Source organism: Pinus tabuliformis, chromosome J (genome assembly GCF_031772625.1).
Source record: "Pinus tabuliformis cultivar Carrire ecotype Pingquan chromosome J, CPIR1, whole genome shotgun sequence".
NCBI classification, from domain to species: Eukaryota; Viridiplantae; Streptophyta; class Pinopsida; order Pinales; family Pinaceae; genus Pinus; species Pinus tabuliformis.
In genome coordinates this window covers 268,978,494-268,993,165 of record NC_142295.1, presented here as the reverse complement: position 1 = coordinate 268,993,165, position 14,672 = coordinate 268,978,494, and positions in this window count along the sequence as shown.

The following is a 14,672-nucleotide window of genomic DNA, read 5'->3' as shown; positions in this document are numbered from 1 at the left end:
ATCAATCCCCACTCTTATCATCTACTGAAATCTTTATCATCACGATTTACGCTATATCATTGCCTTAAAATTATCCTATTAAAAGATACCAGCCCACACATTAAAATAGCTTACTGCTTTTCTTTTCATGTCATTACTAGCTTAACAGCTTAATAGCTTATTCTTGTTTCATTGATCGTGCATTTCTTAAACAACGGGTACGTTCATTGAATGCAGTGAATACAACGTTATTTTCAAGGGACTGTAAATCAAACTGAACTGTGCATCGCCATTTTCTCCATTTCAACCTGGACTATAGACGTAAATAAAAGTATAATTATTCGAGTATAAAAGTATTAATACTGTGATAATTATCATTTAAATTAGATAATTTAATTGTTGAAAAAATGACATTTTATATTATTTAAATGTGATAGGTCCATTTGCATAAATTCTTTTAAGATTTAAAAAACCTCCATAATAATTAAATTGAATAGTTTGAACCACTACAACTAGCAATTAAATTGAATACTTTCAACCACTAAAACCTGCAATTCCACAGTTTTTTATTATTTTTTCCGAACAAAATTGATAAGAAAAACAAATTTAAAAATCAAACACTTAAAAATATTTAAACTATACTCAATTATATTAATATTATGAGATATATATTTAAGATATTTATAATTTGCTTAATATAAGTTTATAATTATATGTTAATATATTAATAAAGTAATTGTTGTGCTTATAGACATTTTACAGTAGTACTATATAGATGTAGAGTTTTTTTCGTGTTCAATCTGAAATTGACATGTGTTTTTTAATATTAAAAGCATTAAAAACCATGAATAATAGTTCCATGATGTCTATTATTAATATTATAATATAGTATAAGTGAGATGTGGTAAAAATATTTCACTGTCAACCATAAAACAAATTTCAATGTCCATGTGAAACAACATACATTATACTAACTTTATAGAGAAATAAAGTAATTACAAGTAAAAAAGTTTTATATTTTCACTTCCAAAAATCACGAAGATCCAATTCTTATAATTTTTTAATAATAGTACAATACAAGACTTAAAAGAACTATTTGATATCCATGTTAACTCAATTATTTTAAAATTAAATTCTTATATATATATATATATATATATATATATATATATATATATATAAAACAAAAAAAATTTGGAAGTTCAAAAATTTCATTAATTCAAGAGCATGATACATCGTGGGATGGACAAAAAGCATAAAAATAAGGCCTCATTCCTACCATATTTGTTGGCCATTAGATACATACAAAAAATAACTAAGAGGAACTCCATATCAATAGCCCACCAGGCACACCACTAAGCAAAAACCAGAAAAAAAACCCACTTGCTTCATTGCAAATTATCATCATTTGGGGCTTGAGCTTCGTTTCCTCCATTAGCTGGGTGATGAAAGGCATCATGGATGTGAGATTCCATATGTGTCATCCACCCTTCAAAACCATCCATCCTATCATGCAACCTTTGTTGGTTACGCTAAAGCAATGCTTGGTGGTCTAGAATGTGTCCCTAATTGTGCAAGATATTAGAAAAGAAACTAATCATATCATTGTGGTCTGTTTGGCAGTCTTGAGCTAGCTGGTCCATTGAGGCTTGGACTAGGTGAATTTGGGCTTCAATGGAATCAAAAGGAGGTGGAAAATCAACATGCCCAGGAGATCCTATTTTTGGCACCTCAAGCTTGCCTTCATCCACTGGTTGAGCCCCTTGTCTTCTTTCTCCCCTACCTTGTTGTCCACCACCCCAACATGGAAGGCCACATTGTCTCAACATTGGTGGATCACAACTAACATGACTTAGTGTCACAAAGATTAGTTCCACCAAACAGGACCAAACTGAGGCACTCAACTAGCCTGGAGATCCAAGATTCCAAAGGATTGGCTAACAATGACTCCACGAAAGAAGCTAGCATGGGAATCCCTCCTTGAGCACCGCAAGGGTCGAGGAAAGGCTCTCTTGGAAACTAATAAAAGAAACAACCAAGACCACTATTTTCTCACTATCTGCCAACCACCAGATAACAAAATTCTCCCAAAGAAACAAAACAAGACAATAGAAAACCTCTCAAGGACTTTGACCACAAGCATAGTGGAATAATTTAGTTACCCTTGAGGGAAATGCAACCCACACGTCATACAATAACCAGACTACCCTTATGAGGAATGAAAATGGGGTAAGATTTAACTGAGAACAAGTACTAAAAATCCAAACCACCTCCTAGAAATTCCACTTGCGTTTATTCCAATAAAAAGCAGGTAGGGGGAAGAAGAAAGATTGCGAATGGGGTCCATTCACTCGGTGGCACAAAAAAGAATTCGAGCCCAGGTCCCAAAATGAAAACACATCATCGCTTAATTCTTGTGCTCTGTCATTCCCTGGCTTGCAGGTTGCAGAATGAGCCTCCCACCAACCTAAGTTACGGCCCATGGCTCTAAGAAGACTCGCAGAGTTAGAACTAGCACCATTCACCATTGTATCAAATATCATTTCCTTCAATTACAATAACAAATCCAGACCAACACCATCAATATTAAACCAAGAGGAGCCTCAAGAAAGTTTGTCAGGAAGCTTCCCAATGCCTATTGTCAACCACGTATATACATAATTGCCACCATGTGGGAGATTAATACTCCCTCCTTCCCCTGTATAGTCATTGTTACTCACCCTGAGTGGGGAAATTAAATAAAAAATGTTGATCATAATAAAATATTTCAATGTTTAAAAAAAAATGAAAAAGAAAAAAATCAATTATTAGAGAGAATTAAAGCCAAAAGTAAAAAATTTCAATTATCGGAGAGAATTAAAAAAAGGTTAATCATAATAAAAAATTTCAGTGCTCAAAGGAAAATAATAATTGCAAGTAAAAAAATCCAATTTATTCTCAATCAGAATATTAAGAGGGAGATGTGTAATTCATTCAATTTTTAATAAAAAAAGTAATAGGTGGAATAATAATAATAATACATTCAATGCGGATCATAAATAAAATGTTTCAATAAGTAAGATTAAGTAATATTTAAGTGTATTTAAAGATATATATAATATCAATATAAAAGAAGTTTCCATCTCAGGTGATTTTATCCCTCTTTGCACTTCCTATATCAAGTGTTAAGAGGAATCAATAAAGGTTGTAATTATCAACTAGCATAGATTCATTTTAGTTCTATATTCACCAATTCCCAAAAGAAATCAAATTCTCAAGATGCAAACCTGGGTTATACCTCTAGAAATTTGATTCTTTTGGAGGATTGATAAGCCTAGAGTTAAGATGGATCTATATTAGTCATTAATAATCTTATTTATATAAAGTTCACATCTCTCCATATAAATATTTAAATTTAAATATGAAGTTGTGAAATATAATAGCTAAGAATATGAATTATTATTTTAAGTTATATGGTTAAGCATATTTTAATTTATAGTTACTATTAATATATTATATATATTTCCTCAGATTCAGGTGTCAATAATGATTCATTGGTCGACGAACCCTATCAGAGACCACATGACAGGTCTCAAGTTGGCATTTAACAATCTGTCCAAATGGTGGTCAGGCATTTATGATCGCCATCAAGTGAGGTAAAATTCCATTACTTCATCCCATTCAGAACATTCCTTCAGGATTAAATGTTGTCTCCAGCTCATGCTCTATATTATTCACTGATTTATTCATTCTCTCGTCAGTATTCTCCTATAGGTTGCTAGCTCTTATGAAGGAAAAAATACTTCAGTGCTCAAAATCACTAGACACCTTTTCACCAGGCATCGTAGTTTTAGGAAATTCAATATGGTTCACGAATGAGATAGAACCTCTCAAAGAGGCAGAGGGCAAGATTGACCTTCTGTTACCCCCTAACATGACCAAGAATAATAAATCTTTGATCCAGATATCCATCCCCACATTTGGAGTCTAGTTGTTGTTGTCGAGGTAGAGAAACATCATCATTTAGGAGATGGAAATTGGGTTGTAAGGAATATGATCACACACCATCATAGGATTATGGAAGAAGCCATGGATGGAGCCACTAGTAGAATGGTGGAGGTTAGCACTAATCTCAATACTACTCGACTCTCTTTGAGCAACCTCTCAAGGGATACCATCATCAATTTTCCTACTGTTCCTCTTTACTCTAGTGTCTACTAGTGTGGAAGATAGCTATAATACAATTTATTATTCCATCTAGAAGGACATTCCTCTCATCCATTACCCTTCAATGGTGTTGGAAAAGGATAAAGGAGTAGTTGAAGTTGGTGTCTTTCCTTCGGGAAAGTAGGAGTATTAAATTGACAATCAACCTCAATGACCCACCAGAAATGGTGAAGCCACCAAATGTGAATCCTCCCAACCCTATGCAAGTTCTTATGATGATGCCATTGAATAGGAGAGACCTCCCTAGCTTCATGAAGGTTATACTAATACTTTTTCTTACCTAGACATGTTGGAGCAAGAGAAAAAAGCTAAAGATAAGTAGCATCAACACCAAGGCACACCAGCAATAAGAAATCAGCATGACCAAATCCCTTATTAGGCTACCTAAGACTCTATTCTTTTTATGTTTGCACAACTATCTCAATTTTTTTAGTCTAGCTAAAAGCTACCATTTTTGTACAAAATATGCTCAAAACTCTCTCAATTTTTCTCATGCTTCCTCCAAGGGACCTCCATATTTCTCTGTTAAGAGTAGATGATCATTCTTTAATGCTTCTTAGACTAGAATTAGCTTCTTACAAAGATCTAATTGTATGAAAACAAGCTCACACTATTCTCACTAGCTTGTACTCTATGTAATTTTTTTTTCTAATAGAAAACTTTTGGATTGCTTAAAAAAACATTATATATATCTATAATTTTTTATTTCAATTATAATTACATATTTATTAATTGTTTATATGTTTATTAATTTTATGTTCTAAAATCATGGTTATGAATACGAGTTCTTATTATTAACTTATTTTAATTTTATATGTATATTATGATTTTTTAATAGGAAAAATCATTTGAAATTTTATTAATAAAAATAAAATTACAATATAACAAATTGAAGTGAACGGTTTATTGTTTTTATTATTTTTTAATTAAGTGTACCTTATGTTTTATAAGTTTTATATTTTATCCAATTTTCATTATATAGACATTACAAAATCTATCCCATATTGAGTTGACATTCAAATATTTACATTCATTTATGGATACTATAATGTTGGACTATAGAGAACTCTCTACGGAATAAATAGACAGATAGATATATAACTTAAAAAAATGTTTAGTTTTTATATGTTTATTATCTATATCTATATATATATATATATATATATATATATATATATATATATATATACTTAAGGGTTATCTCAATTGGTTGAGTCTCTAGTGTCAAAGCGCTTTTGTTATTAAGAGGTCATAGGTTCATTTATCTTGAAACAGGTCAGGCAAGTTCGTAAGAAATGATCCCTTCGGGTGGATTTGGCTGGTACAAATCTGCCGTGAATATAGTGGTCAATGATCTTTGAGGTCCATGAACAACTTATTACTTTTTATATGTTTATTAAATATATGTTTTTAAACCATGGTTATAAATATGAATAATTATTATTTAAATTTATTGGGCGTAGAGGAAGATCCTACAACCCAGTATGAGGTTCCAGTCGTGCTCAACCTCCAGTTCACACATGTTCCTTTTAAAGCAAAAATAAAAAAAGATGTCAATTGTAATTAAAAAAAGTGAATATACATATTTGGTTAGATTTAATTAAAAGCATTATGAAGCATTAATAATTACACTTTCACTATGCTCGCTTCATTGTCAATATTTCACTTTTACTCTAAAAGCCATAAATAAAATATTATGATGGATATGTTTTCTATCAAATGTAAAGAGAGAAAGTAATTAAAAGTATATAAAAAACCCTCGATGGAGGTGGAAGAATAAAGTTACTACATAGAAGGGAGGGGGGAGAATATCGCTCATCTATTGTAATCCATACCCTACCACAATTATCCTTTTGGCATCATGCATTTGATTAGAAGCAAAATTTTCAAACATTAGTGGAGTTTTGAGGTCTAAAATGGGACTCTTAAGGAAATTATAAAATAATAGTGGAAATAATAAAATAAGATTAGATTACATCATCAAATTTTAGAGGGAAAAAAAGGAAAACTATTTTTTCAACTCACCTTTTCAACTTATCTCCCTATGGGTTTACTCAAATTTTGAGCGGAAACACTCATTGGATGCATAATTTGATTCCTCATGCAAGGGGTACCCATGTTGCATAATTTCAATGGACCGTGCTACGTGAAAAATGTGAAATACATGGAAAACGTGATTGCAACCACCTTTTCTCATGTATTTCGCATTTAACTTGTATTAAGATCCATCGAAAGTATGCAACATGAGTACACCTTGGATGAGGAATTAAATTTTGCATCTAATGAGTACTCCCACTCAAAATTTGAGTAAAACATTAGGGAGATAATTTTAAAATATGAGTTGAAAAGGTAGTTTTAATATTTTATTATTTCTTAATCTTATTACATTTTTACTCCAAAAATGGTGAATCATCCCCCATGGTTGACATCATCATCTTGAATCCTATTGGTTCTTATAATGTTTATTTTGGTTGTACATTTTTCTTAGGAGGCCCATTTTATACCTCAAAATTCCCCTAATGAGCCTGGGCGTTATGTATTTGCATGAGTTGGTAAGGTTGCTTGTGGTGTTAGAAAGTGTAGTTATGAGAGATATGAGGGTATCCATGAGGAATTTTCTCAATATATGTAGGACATCACCCTATGCATGCACCTCAGGGTATGGTTTCTTGAGAAGGAGAACCCTAAAAGAAAGTGACAATTATTGGCTGGTGCTAGTGAAGGAAAGTAACACCATGTCTAGGACTCAAGAGATGTAGCTAGTTGTAGCGAGGATTTCCCAGTCCTCTTGTGGAAAAAAATGAATTCAATGGAAATGGGATAGATTATGAGCTAGATTTATGCAGTGGTTACATTTGTAATCTCCCTTAGCCCATCATGTGGGTTATCATGTGCTTTTGTGTTTCCAGGGTTTATTGGGTGTTGGGCATTTTCATTTCCTATAGCTGAAAGTTGTATATCTCAAAGTTGTAATTCCAATTGGGGTTTTAATGTTGATTCCAAAGACTGTATATGGCTTCTCAGGTTTAGAGGTGGATTTTGGACGACTTGTTTGAACACTTGAGGTCCCCTAGTTGAATAAGAGGTCTAAGGATGGAGGAATAGTGTGCATAAAGGACCTAGTAGTTTTAAGTTGAAAAGTTATAATCTATGTGCCTAAAATTTGAGCTTGGACACTGACTCATGGTTTCCATAGTGTGGTTTTATTTTGTATCTGTGAGAATTGGGTATATCAACCCCTATATTGAGATTATGATGAGTCATTTTTACTCTAGGGATAGGGTGTTTTTGTCACTGTTACATGTGAATCTCAGAAATTTGGTGAGAGAATCAAACAGTGGGTGTGGAAGTTAGTACTAAATTGGGGTGGAAAATTAGAATTTAAGGGTGAATATCCTATGAAGGGGTAAGTTAGATGGTGGGGGGATCTATTCAGAGCTTGTAGGTGTGGTAGTGCATAGAACTGGGGTATGGAGGTATTTCAAGACTCCAATGCACTAGTGTATTTTGGGGTGTTGGTATTAATAGATAGGAGACTGTATAAAAATGTGGTAGAATTAGGAGATCAGTGGGACGAAGGGGACAAAGGTTCGAGCATAGAAGAGCAGATGTGGAGCAAAGTGAGAATGGAAGGGAGGATGTGGAGTTGGGGGAAGAGATGGCTCATAATCATGCACTCTCCCCTGGTTGAGTTGATCTTCCTCCTCCCTTAGATGCATTAGAATCTCAACTGTGTCATGTCACTCTTCTTCAAGAGAGGTTGGTCCAAGACCATCATGATGATCAAAACGCGGTCATTGGATTTTTGAATGACCTCTAGCATAACAATGGAGCATGCAAAAATCAGTTAGCTTCGATATAGTTGGGCCAAAGGAGAAAATATGAACAAATGGATCACATGGAATGGAGGCTGGCGCATATATATGTTCATGTCCATGGTGATCCCAAACCTCCAAATTCACTTGGTAATGAACCAAAAATTCCAGCTATGATAAATCGTCATGTTACCTAATGTCTGTGGGCATCCATTCCATTTTAGGAGTATTTTTGGCTTGCAGGTATTTTTGGTTTTCGGTTCTCAATTGTCTCTAACATTTTGTAATTAGTTTTTGTGTTTATCTTTTGGCAAACAAATTTGGTAGCAATGAGGCTGGAAGAATTGAGAAAAATGATCAACTATGTTGTGACCTTTGGATGAATTAATAGAAGCATTTTGACCGACAAATAGATATATATATATATATATATATATATATATATATATATATATATATATATATATATATATATATATATATATATATATATATATATATATATATATATATATATATATATATATATATATATATATATATATATATATATATATATATATACACCTTATATTTCCTTAAAAATATATCAATGTAAGGCTTAAATAAACTAAATAAGAAAACAATGTCAATATAACAAAAACATTAAAAACGAAAGTGAATATACATATTTGGTTATATTTAATTAAAAATAAGATAAAACAGTAATAATCCCACTCTCATTGTGCTTCCAATCATGTTTGAAGAAGGTATTAAAAATATTTCTCTTTCACTCTCAAAGCCATAAGTAAAGCATTATGATGTCTATGTTTTATATTGTCTCTAGAGAGATAAAGAAATCAAAAAATAAATAAAAAAATCTTATATTTATTTAAAAATATTTTAATATATGAATTAAATAAATGATTTGAATATTCATGTTAACCAATATATTTCAATATAAATTTATTATATATGTATAATATAGAGAAAGAGTATATATATATATCCCCAAATGGAAGGAATAACTAGAAGTAAAATAATTTAGTTAATTTCTTGAGATGTGTGATTCATTTAATTCATAACACAAAATTGATATGATGTTCAAAAATTGTTATTAATGAATTAAAATATTCAATATATGTATTTTTTTTTAAATCTAGTAAATATTTGTTAAAATTTCAATTTTAAGTTGTATAATATACACAATTCAAGTTCTAGAAGGGACTTTCAAGGCATTGTATCCATGTGTTGTATCTCTGAGATGATAATGGTTAGCTATAATGCCAGAGATATAACTTGTATGGTGGCGAGCAGAAATAGAGAAATAATATGATTATCACAGTTTTCAAATTGAAAGTTAAATAATCATAAGTATGAAAACCTTTAAACTATGTTCAGAAGGTTTAAAAGAATATGCTTAAGCTTACAAATGATGGTGATGATTTATTGATTCAGAGGGAATTAATTAAACAGATAGTCCATTAATTCATTCTCTTTATATATTATCACTTCAGAAGCTTATAGGAATAGATTGAAACCCAATTGTTCCTACCTAGTTATCTATGTAAGACATAAGAATATGAAGAAAAACATAATGAGTAATACTGGAAAAACTTATAGGAAACACAAACTGTGTAAAATAGAATTCAGAATGCTTTGCTTTGTATTAATGATCCAGAAAAGTCAAGTACATCAAATGTTTAGAAATGCTTCTACAAGGGTTCAAACCTTAATAACTCGTGAAGGGATTTATTTATACAACAATAGAACTAAGGAAATATCCTAAACTATTTTTACAAAAGTAGATTATTATAAAATCAAAATAAAGACTGCTAGTTGATCTGGCACTATTTTGATGTTGCGTTGTTGGTGACTATCGCTCAAGAAAATGAAAATTGTTGAAGTTGGCTGATTGTTCCTCCAAAGTTTGAATTTTGTTCGATTTTCATGTTGGATGTCATATTTACTGATGACCTTTCATCTAATACACTTTCATTTGATACACTTTGACTTGTATTTCTTTATCTACCTCCTCTGTTTTAGTCTTTTAACATGAATGCTCTGTCACCTGCATTTACATTTAATAGTCACAGTAGATCACATCATCTGGCATCTTTTACTCTTATCCTGCATTTATGTCTTTAGTACAAATGAATTTCACTAAAGTCCTGTATGACTTCATGTGAAAATGTGATATGTTGTTGTTGATTTATATCTTTTTTAACAATTACTACCTCTGTGTAAATGATTTCTTCTCCTCTGTGTATAATTGTCTTTTCCTTCTGAAAAAATCCTTTCGAGTAGATTTCTTTTCAAATCTTGGAGTAAACAAGTTTTGGAACTAGTATCAAAACTGTTTATCCAAGCTTCTAGCCTTCTAATCACCTGTAAAATAAAACAATTTATTAATAAAAATACAGGTTGATAGGGAGGTGATAAATGGATTTTATTTGAGCTGAGAGGTCTATGGACAGAGTCCAGAGTGCGTTTAGAAGGTAATTTGAGGTTAACTTGGGTTGCAGAGGCTTAGGGTGGAGCAAGAAAGGTTAGGCAGGTTTCACTATGCAAACAGGCAAAAAGAGCGGAAATGAGGTTCTTTGGCTTTTTAATGGGTAATGTTTAAAATTTTGCGTGGAATTCGATAAGTGAACAGTGGATGGTTTCGGCCTATGTAGGGAGGCAGTATTGAGGTTAATCATATCACTTTTGTCACTTGGGCGGTTTTTTCATGAGAGCACGCGAGTTCACATAAAGTTGCCACGTAACCAAAAGGGGCTCGAGCAAAACCACAAATATCGCATGCTCTCAAGGTTTTAACTGTCCGACATTGGGAGCACGCGATATGGATGTGGGTCATTGGATTTTGAAGCAGGTGATCGGAGGGCTGCCATGTGGTCGAGATGCACAGAGGGAAATTGGCGGAAATTAGAAGGACCCGAGCATTAATTACAAGTGATTCGTAATTAATTTAATGAATAAAGTGTGGGTTCAAAATATAATAAATGGGTTAAATACAATGGGACCAGGGTTAAAAAATAGTGGAGGTTTATTAAGCGCACCAAGGGTGGTGGGTTAAAAGGTTTTTTATCGGGAAAATGGTGAATTGTGGAGTTAATTAAAATAAATCGCAGGGAGACAAAACTTAGGCTAAAGGGTATTTATGGGTTTTTTAGGTGCATGGTGGAGTTAATAAAGTAATGTGGGGGGAGGGGGGAATTTAAACTTAGGACAAGGGGGGTTTTATGGGTTTTTAGGGAAATTACAAGGGGAATGTGATTTTTTCAATGGGGAAAGGGTTTCACACTAGGAAAAAGGGGTTTTGGGGAGGGAAATGACCTTTAGATGGTAACTTGGTAGGAAAATGTGTGAAACCAAAGGGCAAGGGCGAAAATGAAGGGAAAATGGTATTTTCATAAGAAATGATGGGATAATGGGAAGTTAGTATGTAGTGGGTGATGAAATGAAATGAGGGGAAGTTAATTAAATCAAATTTTGAACATTGTTTCACTTTCATAACTACTCCTACACATTGAAACATTGGATTAAGCATGATGAATGTTCTTATGCTTCACCAACCTTTCTTCTACCTACCCTTTACTTACCCTAACATTTTTTCTTCACTTAGTTCGGTGCATTTAAGCTAGCAACCCAATATTTCTTTTCATGAATAATCTACCTCTATACCTTTTTCTCTCCATTAGCTCAGATTAAAATATTCAGCCAATTTTATTTTCTACCTATGATCATCAATTTAAAACAAATCCAATTATGATTAAACTATATAATTAGATCAAATAAACTAGTGTGGCATCTAAACAAACTGCACACAACTATTATTTTAAGCGAATTAGAGTAAAAGTAGTGGCATTTAGATTTGTAACACTTTAAGAGTTTATTGCTTTTTGTTTTTATCTCTAACCTAGCATTTTATTTTTTCCTTCATTTTCTAGGGCATCTATTCTAACATTTTCTTTGATATGGACATATTTATCAAAATATTTGGTAACATTTTTATTCAGTATTCTTTTTTTCCATATCCTAGCTTAACATTTTTTGAAAGATATTTTCATTTTTTGGACTAATTTATTTTAACTTACCAAAACCAAAAAATGCTACAACATCGACTCCATCTACTGACTTATTTCTCCTGTAGAATGCAGAGAACCTGTAGATCCATGTTCCTTCTCCTCAGGCTATGGAGTCTTCTTCTGTAAAAAATCACACTAAAAGCTTGAAAAGTAAAAGAAATCGAAGTTTTTAGAATGGTAGTAATGAAATCTACTTCAACTTCTCAGTACTGAATGTAATGTTTGAGAAACCTTCCATTTACAGGATAAGTGGAATATAACCCCTCAAGATTTTGTAGGAAAAAAGTGTTGTTTGCCTTCACTTCAGCAATTACTAAAGGTCCAACCCACACGTTGCCAAACTTTCCATGTTTTCCCTTTTCTTCTCTCCTGGAATCGCATCTTAGAACTAGATCACCTTCCTTGAAGTCCCTTTCCCTGGCTCTTCTGTCAAACAGGCTCTTCATCTTATTCTAACACTTTTTCAATTTGATTTGAACTTCATCTTTGTTTTCATTTAGTTCAATAATCTGATTTATTCTCCTTGAAAAACCATGAGGTTCATCTGTTGAATCGTGTAGGAATTTTAAAATAGGGAAGGCAAAATTGGTAGGGAAGATTGCATCTTTCCCATAAGCTAACTGGAAGGGACATTTTCCAGTAGACCTCTTTGGAGTAATTCTATTTGCCCATACTGCATAAATTAAATGAGATTCCAAGGTCTTTTTATGATATGCTAGAGTCTTTTTTATTACCTTCACCATACTTGAATTTGAGTATTCTGCAAGGCCATTACCTTGTGGGTAATATGGAGTTGAACGATGTAATAGAATCTAATATTTCTGGCAAAACACAATCATTTTAACACTAGAAAAATCTGTTACATTATCAATGACAATTTGAGTTGGGAAACGAAATCTAGATAAGATGTTCTCTTCAATAAATTTGATTACTATTGAATCAGTAGAATTTCTTACTGAAATTGCTTCCACCCATTTAGTGAAGTAGTCATTTGTAGTGAGAATCCATCTATGTTGATTACTTGAAGTGGGATGAATTTCTCAAATAAAATCTAATCCCCATTGGAGAAAAGGTTATGAGACTATTGATGGAACCAGTGGAAGAGCTGCTAATTTTTGCTTACTAGCAAACATTTGATAAGGAAAACAACCTCTACTTGTAAGGACAATTTTGGCCAATAAAATCCTCCCCTTAATATCTTATATGTTGTTGCTCTCCAAGCATAATGTCCTCCACAAAATCCTGTATGAAACTGGTCAATGATTCCTTCAGTTTCTGGTTCTGTTAAACATAATAAAAAAATATGTAGTGGGTCTTTCCAGTACAAATTTGCATTTATGATACAATACTTGACTGATTTTAGTTTGAGAGTTTTACACTGGCTTTTGGAGAATGATGATGAACATTCAAAATGGATCAAGAAATTTACAATGTCTTGGTACCAATCTGACAACATAAATTTGTCATCAGTGTATAAAGGGCGGATGTGATATGAAGGTAAAGGTTCTTGTGGATTCTTCTCTTCGGCACGAAGGGAAGGTTCTTGTGGATTCTTCCCTTTTGCAAGGACATAAGGTTCTTGTGTATTCTTATTATCTGAGGTTTGAGAAGGTTCTTGTGGATTCTTCCTTTTTTCAAGGATAGAACGTTCTTGTGTATTCTTCTTATCTGATGTTTGAGAAGGTTCTTTTGGATTCATCCCTTGTATCTATAAAATAGAAATGATTTCGAGAACTTTACAATTGGATTTAGCTAGAAGCTTCTAGATAATCCTTGGCCTTTTACTAGCTTTGTAGTTCTGATAGTTAGATCAAACTCCAGTATTTGATTGATCCATCTACCTCTCTTCCCATCAGTGTCTAGTTGAGTTAAAATGATTTTCAGAGCACTGTTAGGAACATAAGCAGTAATAGGAGAATGTAGGACATACATCCTGAATGATTTTAGGGTTTGAATAAGGTCATAGGCTTGCTTCTCAATTATGTCATACTTAAGTTCGACATCTCTCATAAACTTACTGATAAAGGTCATGGGTTGGTCATGGGAATCTTCATTCTTTTGTAGTAGAACAACAACAAGGGTTGTTTTTGAGACAAAGGAAAAGATATTGAATGGTTTAGTGTAATCAGGGTTGGCAAAGGTGGGAGCTTCAGAGATAGCTTTCTTGATCTGATCAAATGCATGTCTAGAAGAGACAGTCCATTTAACTTCATGATCTTTTCGGAGCATGTCAATTATATCTTTTACAATCTCAACATAATTTGGGATGAATCACCTTAAAAAATTAATCTTACCTAGAAAAGCTTGAATCTCCTTCTTGTTTCTAGGTAAGGTCAATGTTTTAATGGAAAACACACACTTGGGATCAATCACCACTCTTTTTTATGATATTATATAGCCCAACGGTTTTCCTTCTTTAATAGCAAACGACGACTTTTTAGGATTCAATGATATTCTGAATTTTCTACACCTGTCAAAAACCTTCATCAAGTTCTTCAGATGTTTCTGATCAAATTTAGAAAGATATTGTTATGTCATCAAAATAAATGACCACAAATTTATTTACCTGACCCACAAAAGCTACATCCATATCTCTCTGAAA